This window comes from Monodelphis domestica, chromosome 7 (genome assembly GCF_027887165.1).
Source record: "Monodelphis domestica isolate mMonDom1 chromosome 7, mMonDom1.pri, whole genome shotgun sequence".
NCBI lineage: Eukaryota > Metazoa > Chordata > Mammalia > Didelphimorphia > Didelphidae > Monodelphis > Monodelphis domestica.
Window position 1 is genome coordinate 74,412,372 of NC_077233.1, and position 12,622 is coordinate 74,424,993.

Here is a 12,622-nt window from a genome sequence, read left to right on the forward strand (position 1 = left end):
AGTCTTTTTGCTAATATCCTATTTAAGATTTTTGCACCTATATTCATTAGGGAGATTGGTCTATAGTTTTCTTTCTCTGTTTTTGACCTGCCTGGTTTTGGAATCAGTACCATATTTGTGTCATAAAAGGAGTTTGGTAGAACTCCCTCTTTGCTTATTATGTCAAATAGTTTGTATAGTATTGGGATTAACTGTTCTCTGAATGTCTGATAGAATTTAATTGTGAATCCGTCGAGCCTTGGGATTTTTTCTTAGGGATTTCTTTGATGTCCTGTTGGATTTCATTTTCTGATATGGGATTATTTAAGAATTCTATTTCTTCTTCTGTTAGTCTAGGCAGTTTGAATTTTTGTAAATATTCATCCATATCACATAGATTGGCATATTTAGTGCCATATAATTGGGCAAAGTAATTTTTAATGATTGCCTTAATTTCCTCTTCATCTGAGGTGATATCCCCCTCTTCATCTTTGATGCTGTTAATTTGCTTTTCTTCCTTCCTTTTTTAAATTAGATTGACCAGTACTTTGTCTATTTTGTTTGTTTTTTCAACCAGCTTCTTGTCTTATTTATTAAATCAATAGTTCTATCAGTTTTGATTTTATTAATTTTTCCCTTAATTTTTAGGATTTCTCGTTTGGTTTTCTTCTGGGAGTTTTTAATTTAATCGTTTTCGAGTTTTTTTTTTATTTGCATTTCCAATTCATTGACCTCTGCTCTCCCTAGTTTGTTGATATATGCACTCAGGGATATGAATTTACCTCTGATTACTGCTTTGGCTGCATCCCAAAAGGTTTGAAAGGATGTCTCGCCATTGTCATTTTCCTCGATGAAATTATTAATTGTTTCTATGATTTGTTCTCTAAATAAACTATGTTGGAGTATCATAATATTTAATTTCCAATTAAATTTTTATTTGGTTTTCCATGTACCATTACTGATCATCATTTTTATTGCCTTGTGATCTGAAAAGGCTGCATTTATTATTTCTGCTTTTCTGCATTTTTATGCCATGTTTCTGTGACCTAGTGTATGATCAATCTTTGTGAATGTGCCATGAGGTTCTGAGAAGGTGTATTCCTTTTTGTCCCTATTTATTTTTCTCCATATGTCTATTAATTCTAATTTTTCTAAGATTTCATTCACTTCTTTTAGCTCTTTTTATTTATTTTTATTTGATTTATCTAAATTTGATAATGGTTGGTTCAAGTCTCCCACTAATATGGTTTTACTGTCTATTTCTTCCTTCAATTCTCCTAGTATCGCCATTAGAAATTTGGGTGCTATAGTATTTGGTGCATACATGTTGATTAGTGATATTTCCTTATTATCTAAAGTCCTTTTAACAAAATATAATTACCTTCCCTATTCCTTTTAATGAGGTCTATTTTTGCTTTTGCTTTATCAGATATCATGATTGCAACTCCTGCCTTCTTTCTGTCAGTTGAGGCCCAGAAGGTCTTACTCCATCCTTTAATTCTGACCTTGTGGTTGTCTACTTGCCTCATGTGTGTTTCTTGAAGACAACATAGGTAGGGTTTTGGATTCTAATCCATTCTGCTACTTGTCTACATTTTATGGGTGAGTTCATTCCATTCAAGTCCAAAGTTATGAATGTCACTTGTGGACTCCCTGGCATTTTGATATCCTTCCCTAATTCTAACCTTTCTTCTTCAGCTCTATCTTTTAAACCAGTGATTTACTTTAAATCAGTCCCTCTTGTGCCCTCCCTTGATATTTTACCCTTTCTAGTCCCTCCATTTTTGTTCCCTCCACCTCCCCCCTCTCTTTCCCTCCCTTTTTTGTATTCCCTATGCCCTACCCCACTTGGTTTTCCCTTCTCCCTACCCTTGTTGGGTAAGATAAAATTCAAGATCCCAATGGATTTGGATGTTCTTCCCTCTCCAAGTTGATTTCCCTGAGAGTAAGGTTTAAGTAAATACTCTCTTCCTCTCCTTCTTATAGGAGTTTTCTTACCCTCCCCTTCCCGTGTGAATCTTTGTGTGAGAAAGTTTATTTTATTTGGTTTTTCTTTTCCCCCTATTTACACATTACATTTTCCCCACATATTAATATACCTACATTGATACAAATGTAGTCCTTATAGAACAGAGTTAGAGTAAAAGAAAGAGATAACATTTTTCTCCTTTTCCCTTTCCTTCATATTTACCTTTTCATGTATTCCATGCTCTTTGTTTTTCGATATTGAACTTTCCACAAAGCTATGGTCTTTTCTTTGCAAAAAGTTGGAAGTCTTCTATTTTGTTGAATGCCCATTCTTTCTCTTGGAAGTATATAGTCAGTTTTGCTGGGTAGCTGATTCTTGGTTGAAGGCCCAGCTCTCTTGCCTTTCTGAAAATCATGTTCCATGCCTTACAGTCATTCAGAGTGGAACTTGCAAAGTCTTGTGTGACCCTGATTGGCATTCCTTTATATCTAAATTGTCTTTTTCTGACTTCTTGTAGGATTTTTTCTTTTGTTTGATAGCTTTGGAATTTGGCAATTACATTCCTGGGAGTTGTCTTTTGGGGGTTTAGTGTAGAGGGTGTTCTGTGAGCTCTGTCAGTGGCTGTATTGCCCCCTTGTTCTAGAATCTCTGGGCAATTTTCTTTGATTATCTATTGTATTACAATGTCGAGTTTGCTGTTTATTTCTGGCTTTTCTGGTAGTCCAAATATTCTTATATTGTCTCTTCTCCCTCTATTTTCCATGTCTATGACCTTGTCAGTGAGATATTTTATGTTCTCTTCTAATTTCTTGGTCTTTTGGCTTTGCTTTATTAATTCCTGCTCATTGTCTTCCAGTTGCCTGATTCTGACCTTTAAAGCCTGGTTTCCTTTTCAGTTTGGTCAAACCGGTTTTGTAGATTCATGAATTTCTTTTGTATTATTTCCCACTTTTCCTCCCAGAAGGCTTCCATCTTTTTGATAATTTCTGATTCAAATTCTTAATGAGTTTGTGGAGAGTTTCCATTTCCTTTGGAAGGTTTTGGAGCATTTGCTTGTGTTTCCTCTTCTATCTCCTCTGTATTTTGTATTTTTGCTCCATAAAATGTGTCCAAAGTCACCCCCTTCTTCTTGTTTTTCTTGGTTTTTGAGGCTTTTCTGTCCTGTTTGCCATCTCTATCTGAGTGGGGAGGGCTAGTTTTCTTATCTCTATCTGGTGTTCAGAGGTTTTAGCCCTAGACAAATTGCCTTTTCTATGTAGCTTTTTTTCTCTCTTCCTGGGAAATCCTGAGGTTTGGGGTGTTACTGCTCTCAGTTCCCTCCAGATGCTTCTTCGTTGCCTTACTTCCACACTCTCCATTTTCTTTTTCTGATATGGGATCATTTATATATTCTATTTCTTCTTTCGTTAGTCTAGGCAATTTATATTTTTTAAATATCCATCCATATCACCTAGATTGGCATATTTATTGCCATATAAATGGGCAAAATAGTTTTTAATGATTGTCCTAATTTCCTCTTCTTTGGAAGTGAAGACCCCCTTTTCATCTATGATAAGATTAATTTGCTTTTCTTCTTTCCTTTTTAATCTATATTGACCTGTACTTTGTCTATTTTGTTTGTTTGTTTTTTTCAAAATACCAGCTTCTAGTGTTATTTATTATTAGTTCAATAGTTCTATCACTTTCAATTTTATTTTTTTCTCCCATAATTTTAAGGATCTCTAATTTGGTTTTCTTCTGGGGGGTTTTAATTTGTTTGTTTTCAAATTTCTTTGATTTGCATGTCCAATTCATTGATCTCTATCCTCCCTAATTTGTTAATATATGAACTCAAGGATATAAATTTTTCTCTGAGTACTGCTTTGGCGGCATACCATAAGGTATGAAAAGATGTCTCACCATTGTCATTTTCTTTAATGAAATTATTAATTGTTTCTATGATTTGTTCTCTAACTGATTTTGGAGCATCATATTATGTAATTTCCAATTCATTTTTGATTTGCCTCTCCATGTACCCTTACTGATCATTATTTTTATTGCCTTATGATATGAAAAAGTTGCCTTTAATATTTCTGCTTTTCTGCATTTGTATACCATGTTTTTATGACCTAGTATATGGTCAATCTTTGTGAATGTGCCATGTGCTGCTGAAAAGAAAGTGTATTTCTTTTTGTCCCTATTTATTTTTCTCTGTATATCTTATAACTCTAATTTTTCCAAGATTTAATTCACATCTTTTTCCTCTTATTTATTTTTTTATTTGATTTACCTAAATTTGGTAGTGGTTGGTTCAGGTCTCCCACTAGTATAGTTTTGCTATCTATTTCCTCCTTCAATTATCCTAGTTTCTCCATTAGAAATTTGGGTGCTATACCATTTGGTTCATACATGTTGATTAGTGATAATTCCTCATTGTCTATACTCCATTTTATCAGGATGTATTTACCTTCCCTATCCCTTTTAATCAGGTCTGCTTTGGCTTTGGCTTTGTCAGATATCATGATTGCAACTCCTGTCTTCTTTTTGTCAGGTGAGGCCCAATAGGTCTTGCTCCAACCTTTAATTCTGACCTTGTTAGTATCTATCCTTCTCATGTGTGTTTCTTGAAGACAACATATGGTAGGGTTTTGGATTCTAATCCACTATCCTATTCATCTACACTTTATGGGTGAGTTCATCCCATTCACATTCAAAGTTATGATTGTCACATATTAATTCCCTAGCATTTTGATATCTTCCCCTATTTCTGACCTTTCTTCTTTTTGTTATATCCTTTTAAACCAGTGGTTTACTTTTAATCATTCCCCCCCCCAATCCCCTCCCTTGATATGCTTCCCTTTCTGGCCCCTCCCTTTTTGATCCCTTCTTATTTGTTTGTTTTTTTAGGGTCTGTTAATTTCCCTCTCCCCTGTACTTCCCTCCCTTTTTGTAATCCCTCCCCCCTGCCCCCTTTAGTTTTACCCTCTACCTTACCCTATTGTATAACATAGAATTCAAGATCCCAATGGATCTAGATGTTCTTCCCTCTCAGAATTGATTTCACTGAGCTTAAGGTTTATGTATTACTTATTAGCACTCTCTTCCTCTCCTTCTTATAAGAGGATTCTTCCCCTCCCCTTCCCATGTGTATCTTTGTGTGAAAAAGATTATTCTATTTAATTTATTTATATTTCTTCAAGTATCTCTTGGTACCATCATCAATTCCCTCCTACCCTTTTTCTTTTTTTCCCATATCATCTTAATGCCCCAATCTTTCCCTATGAGTGATTCTTCTAATTACTCTAATAATGAATACAATTTTTGAGAGTTAGAAATAACATTTTCCCCATATATTAATATATATACTTTGATCTAATTGTAGCCCTTATAGAAGAGAGTTTGAATAAAAAACATTTTTCTCCTTCTCCCTTTCTTTCATATTTACCTTTTCATGTTTCTTTTGTTCTTGTTCTTTGTGTTTGGATATCAAACTTTCCAATGAGTTGTGGTCTTTTCTTTACAAATACTTGGAAATCTTCTATTCTGTTGAATACCTATACTTTCCCCTGGAAGTATATAGTCGTTTTGATGGATAGGTGATTCTTGGTTGAAGACCCATTTCTCTTGCTTTTTCAAATATCATGTTCCAGGCCTTGTGGTCCTTTAGTGTGGAAGCTTCCAGGTCTTGTGTGATACTAATTGTTGCTCCTTTATATCGTAATTGTTTCAGAAACTCTCCAAAGCTCTCCACCTAGGTTCAGGGGAAAAGGTGTCAAAAACCTAGCTTTTCTCCTCTTTTATTCTCCCTCTGACACCTCCCAGAATAGAAATGGGAAGTGTCAGAGGAAGTTGCATTAGAGAGTCCTGGAAGATAGTCTCCCAGGGTTTAGGTCCACTTCAAAATGTATGTTCCCTCCTGGGATCTATTTGGAGACTGATCTTCCCAATGAATCTGGAAATACACAAATAAACTTTCAATTGCAATTAATATAAAGGGTACATTCATCAATGATAAGGGGAAATGGCAATAATTTTGGGATAAAAGAAAGAGCAAAAGAAAACCAAATACTTAGCCCTCTTTACAAAAACCAGGGGCCAATTCCCTTTTGTACAACAAAGTATACATAAAACAAATGCATTTAAACAAAGCAAATGAATTTAAACCTCCTTCCCCCACAAAGTTCAATTCTGCACACCTGGTTTGCTCAGGATCTCCTGGAGCAGTGTGTGGTCTCCATAGGCATCTCTATGGCATCTTCCTTATGGAGTTCAGTATTTGGATTCCAGGATACAGCAAATTTCTTACCCATAATATAACTTAAACTTTTTCATATAAAATAAAAGCACATTCCTCCATGAGGACAATAGAAAGAAATATTGAAATCACATAGGGATACATGGCTAAATCATGAGGCATATAAATTACTGCCAATTAAAAACATCAAAAAATAGCATAAAAAGCCAAATAACTACTGCCTAAAAATTTTAAATATTCAATTTCAAATCTCATATGGAAAAAGCCTAAGTAAGGAAAAACAAAATCATGATAGGTCCTTAAATAATAGTCTGGTTAAAGCATTATATCCTATAAGTCTGTAACAGCAATCATGCACTTACCCACTCAGCAGCAAGGACCAAAGTCATCTGCCACAGCATAAAAGATAGAAAAGGGACTCGATTTTTTATTCCTTTGTCTGATCTTTCATCATTTTTCAGGGATAGGAGACCCAGAACAGCCAGTTGTTAGGGACTTGATAGAAAGCATTTCACAAAGAATTCTGCATCTTAACATATGTCAAGCACCACAACCTTGAGTCTCACACTAGGTTCAAGTCCTTTCATATTGACTTAGAAGTTCATCTATCCTACCTGGATTGGTTTCTTTTTTGACCTGTGTGTTCTTTTGGCAATATTCAGGTTAAGTTTGTGCTTCTTTGTAGATGAAGTCTGTGCTCCTTATTGATCCCATTTCCTTGAATCAGACATATTCATGAAGCAAAATCCTATAATATTTAAAGAGCCAATGTCACTTTCCCACAGTCTAAGGCTTTTGGGCAGACAGTTACATTTAGAGCTAATGGGTATACTAAACCTACACTAGTGGAAAATCAAAGTCTTCAAATACCGATGACATGCTTAGGAAAACTCACATGCACATGCAACTATAAAAATGTTCTAAAAATCAAAAATATATCTCTTAAAATCAGTGATTTTGTACATATATCTATCTATATATACACATGTTTATGTATATATATCAGTGTCACTTAAGGAGAGGTAGAATAGAAAAGGTTTTTACCTAAGAATTTAGTTTTGTTTCTTCTTAACTTAGCCATGATTCACAGTGTGAGTGCAAATGGGGTAGATAAAGCAATGGAGCTATAGAAGCAATAATATATTCAAGAAAATACCAAAAAATTCACAAAAGGCACAAAATGTTACAAAAGGCACATCAAGTCAATATAGGTCACTAATATTGGTTTTCCTCGAGGTAATATATGTATTGTCATATAATGGCAATTTGTTCAAATACGAGGATAGATCTGACAAGTATACTATTCTATGTTCACCTAATTTATTTATAATTTCACTCTATATTTAAGTCATTTACACCGTTAAAAGATTTTTCTCCTGATTTAGTTGCTCCCAAGTATTGTGCTGACTTGCTGGACTGCACTCCACTTCACCACAATTCTATAGATTTTTCTTTCTGGCTTTATAAATTGTGTTGAGATAAAAAGTTGTTTCACCCCATATTTCTGAGTGTTCTGCCACTCCAGAATTCATATTAAGGAGAGAAGTCAAAGTTGTTTGGAGAGTAATTTGGTAGCACCCAGACTTATCTGTGTACTTTGTCATCTTGTTTCCCTCCTACTCAATTTCATTTCATTGAAATTGAATTTACTTACTTTATTTTTGATATTGGTAACTTTATTTTCTTCTTTATTTCCTTCTCCTATACCGTCTTGGTACCTCTGAGCCAAACAGTACAACTGGGGCAACAATGAGACCGACCTTTCGTCCAACTGGGGCATCTCTTCAAATGGCCGATGGTTTTCCAATATGCTAGTAATTACTTCTGAGGAAGGGATGTTCAACAGGTTTTATAGTCACATCCTGGATATGAGGCCAGCAGTTTCTCTTGGCCTAAAATCTGTGGTAAACATGACCTGCCATAAGAATGGGTTTATCAATATGACCTCCACCAGCAACAACACCAACTATAACTATGTTTGTGCAGATCACTTCCTTAGAGCCTGAAAGTAGCTTCACCCATGTTTTCTTAGTTTCAAGATTGTGGGAAATAACTATGGAATATTTTCCAGATCCACAGGCAAGCTTATCCTGGTCACCAGGCTATTCTTCAAGACAGCAAGCAATCGTCCCTTCAGGCATAATGCCAATTGAGAAGACATTACCAATATTGAGTCACACTTTCTTACCACAGTATATTAATTGGCCAGTATGAATGCCTTCAGGCAATAAACAACTCTGTCCTCTTTTTAAATCTGTAAGGATCCTGTAAGGTTACTTCTGCAGGAGAAGCTCCTCAACCTGGATCATGGATTATGTCCTTTACAATACCCATGATGTAACCATGTCTTTCAGCTTGGTGGCCCCTTTTTGGTGCTACACAGGAGCTCAGAATGGAGCCCCTACCCTTTCTCTGACCAGGAATCACTTGGCCCATCTCATGCTGTCTGGCTTTGGACTTGCTAGAAAGAGGGAGTCTACCTCCCAACAGTGTTCTCTGCTTAATTAAATTTTGTTGAATTTAAGAGAGAATGCTTTGTAAGTTTGAATGTTTTTTTGTAGTTGTTGTTCAGTTATTTCAGTCATGTCCTACACTTCATGACCCAGTTTGGGATTTTCTTTGCATAGATACTAGAGTGAGTTGCCATTTACTTCTACAGCTCATTTTATACATGAAGAAATTGAAACAAACAGGTTTAAATAACTTGCCCAGTGTCATACAGCTAGTAAGTGGATGAGACTTATTTTGAACTAAAGAACAATCTTCTTGAATCTAGGAGTAAAACTACATCCACTGTGGCACCTTGCTGCCCTAGAATTTTATTGTCATTGTTATTACGTCACATCTGACTCTTTGTGACCCTTTGGAACATACCAAAGATACAGGAGTGCTTTGCCATTTCCTTCTCTAGTGGATTAAGGTGAACAGAGGATAATGGCTTGCAGTTCACATAACAAGTAATTTTCTAAGACCACATTTGAACTGATGTCTTCCAACCTCCAGATCCAATGATTTGTCCACTGAGCCACCAATCTACTTTTAGAATCCTGCCATAATTTGCAGTATCAGATCACAAAATTTCTTTTAAAGGAAGGATACAAATTTCTAGACTGACTAGTTGAAAGAACAAGGGCATTTGTTATTTTGATTCAATCATATCAGTCACGTCCCATTCTTTTTTTTTTAATCCATTTGATGTTTTCTTGGGAAAGATACTGGAGTGGTTTGTGTTTTCCTACTCCAGCTCATTTTACAGATGAAGAAACTGAGGAAAAGAATGTTAAGTGACTTAAGTATTGTCACCCAGTTACTAAGTGTTTGAGGCCATATTTGAACTCATGAAATTTAGTACTCAGTGCACTGCACAAGTTATTTTTAAAGACCTAGATGTCTATTCATTTCTTCTTCATGGATAAATTTAGAAAGAAATACTTAAATTTCATTAGGGTTTAGTAAAGAAAATGTGAGTTAAACTCTGGGTGTAAAAATTTATATCTAGAATATATTTAAAGATGACTAAAAGGCTATACTTCACATGCTTAGATGTTTTACGATAAGTAGCACACATATAATTGATGTGTAAAATAGAACAAGAACTGAGCTATCCATTCCATTGTAATACTTGAAGCATTCTAAACAATGCCTGAAGCTTTTGGGCTTCATTTTTACTTTTTGTCAGTAATGGTACATTCATGACTACATACTTATTAGAATCTGCTATATACTTAACACTATGCTAGGGTAATGGGTTGGGGACCTGGGGAGACATCGTAAGAAAAGGAATTGGAATGAGGATTCATTAGATAGGACAGAATTCAGTCTAGTTCAGGAGAAATAATAACTAGAGAAAGCATAGTGGCTGGGGTAGGAATTAACCCAGGAGTATTATGGATCTTGACCTACATCAGATTAGTCCAGGGAAAGTTGAACAGCAGAAAAGTATGAATCATCAGAGGACCAAGGCAGAGCAAAAAGTTGGTGGTCAGTGCAGTGAAGAAGTGCATCACTTATATTAGTCTCCTGGTACAATACTCTCTTTAACAGTCTGCTGGTTGTAACTATATTCTCAGAAATACATAACTACTATCCAGTAATTTGGGAGATAAGACTAATATACATGTAATTAATAAGATAAATTATAATACAAAATAGCAAATGAAGTGCTAAATTGCATGGTGCAGACTAACTCCTATATAATAATTTTTGGCTTAGTAAATGATAGATCTTGCTGTCAAGATGGTGGCTTAGAAGCAGCCAAAGTTCAGACCTCAGAAACCCTTCCTTACTGATCTCAAACTATATGCTCCTAGGGCACCAGAATTCAAAACGAACAGCATAGACCCCGGGAACCCTCCTCCTGGACCTGGATCAAAAGGTATGGCCCCCCAAAAGCCAGAACCCTAGAAAACTTGGATCTAAGGGGTGGGCAGAAGGAAGGTCCCAGGACCCATCCCCCCCACTCAGAGTGTTGAGCCCATGGCAGCAGAGAGAAACTCAGGGCTGGAAAAAGGGCCTCAGGGCTGGCTATTCTGAAGGACTCACCTTGAAAGCAAACTGAGCCAGTCTCCGGGGAGCCCAACACAGACAGCAGGGAAACATAGAGAGAAAGGGGAAGCCTGTAGCCCCCTGGCTGGGTCCTTCCATCTGAGTCTCAAGGGAGGTTCCAGCTTTAGGGCACCAGCTGAACACAATCCCATCAGGAGCCCTCAGAGATACTGAAAGGACAGAAATCTCAGGGCCGGCAAAGGGCTTACTTCGAAGGGCTTACCTTGATAGCAACATGGGCCAGTCTCTGGGCATTCAACACAGATTGTGGAGGAGGAGGTTTTTTGGTTCGGGGATCATTCAGCCCACACCAGCTGAACCTAATTCCATCAGGAGCCCACAGAGACCAGGGAGGCCACTACCACTCCCCCCTTAGAGATCAAGGTCTTCTGAAAAAACAGAAAACTAGAGGCAGAGTCAAGATGGCAGCCTACAAGGAGCATAGACTTGGCAGCCTGGCCAGAGCTTTGGAGATCCTCCATATTTGCTCCAGCCGTCCAGGAAGTTTAAAACTCAGAGCAAACCCAGGCCAACCAAGCTGACCTTAATCCCATCAAAAGTCTCCAGAATGCAAGGAAGCCAAGGCTCCCCACCCATGCTCATTCACTGCTGGACTTTAAGCCAATCAAAAGCCTCCAGAGGACAGGGAAGCTCAAACCCCCAACAACCCTCCCCCAGAGACTACACCAAGAGATCTTCTGTTAAAAATCCGAGAGGGGAGACTGATAGAAGTCCCCAGGAAAACAAAAAAAATGAGAGGAACAAGAGCAAAGAAAAATATGGGGAGCAAAGAAGGGGTGAATTTGAGCAAACAACACAAAAAGAAGAAAGAAACTACAATATACAACTACTACTCAGCAAATGGAACAGAGATGGAGAGATCAGCAAACGGTCAACCAGAAATCCCAGCGAATTGGATACAGGCTGTGGAAGAACTCAAAACACAACTAAGAGAGGCTGAAGACAATTAGGAAAAGAACTTAAAAATTAAGATAAGTCATCTGGAAACAGAGGCACTTGAACTAAAACAAGAAAATAGTGTCATGAAAGCCAAAATCATCCAGCTGGAAAATGAGGCAAAGGAGATGAAAGATGAGGCAAAGGAGATGAAAGACAAGGTAAAGAGGATGAAAGATGATCTTCAAAGAATATCAGATCAGAAGGAAAAGGATGACCAAAAAGCCAGAGATGAAATCCAATCTTTAAAACCAGAAAAAAACAACTAGAACCAAGTGACCTCACAAGGCAGCAGGACACTATAAAACAAAACAAAAAGAATGAAAAATTTGAGGAAAATGTGAAACATCTCATTCACAAAACAGATGATTTAGAAAATCATTCAAGAAGAGACAATTTAAGAGTAATTAGAGAACCAGAAGACGATGACAAAAGAAAAAGCCTGGACATAATACTAGAGGAAATTATCCAGGAAAACTGTCCCGAGATCCTAGAACAAGAGGGGAAAGTGGAGATTGAAAGAATCCACAGATAACCTCCTGTATTTAATCCCCAACTGACAACACCAAGAAATGTTATAGCTAAATTCAAAAACAATCAGATGAAAGGAAAGATATTACAAGCTGCCAAGAAGAAGCCATTCAGATACCATGGAAACACGGTGAGGTTAACACAGGATCTGGCTGCATCCACACTGAAGGACCGAAAGGCATGGAATATGATATTCTGGAAAGCAAGGGAACTAGGTCTACAACCAAGAATAAAATACCCATCAAAACTGACTATATTCTTACAGGGGAAAGTATGGTCATTCAACACAACAGAAGAGTTCCAAGTATACATAAATAAAAGACCACACCTGAACAGAAAATTTGATGCCCAACCACAGAACTCAAGAGAATCATCAAAAGGTAATTAAAAAAGAGGGGGGGGAAACA

At 36.8% G+C, this 12,622-nt stretch overlaps 1 pseudogene; it reads right to left on the reverse strand.

Moving 5' to 3' along the window:
• Positions 1-7,858: 7,858 nt before the first annotated feature.
• LOC100617565 (60S ribosomal protein L8-like) lies at positions 7,859-8,902 on the reverse strand (annotated as a pseudogene).
• Between the last annotated feature and the right edge of the window lie 3,720 nt (positions 8,903-12,622).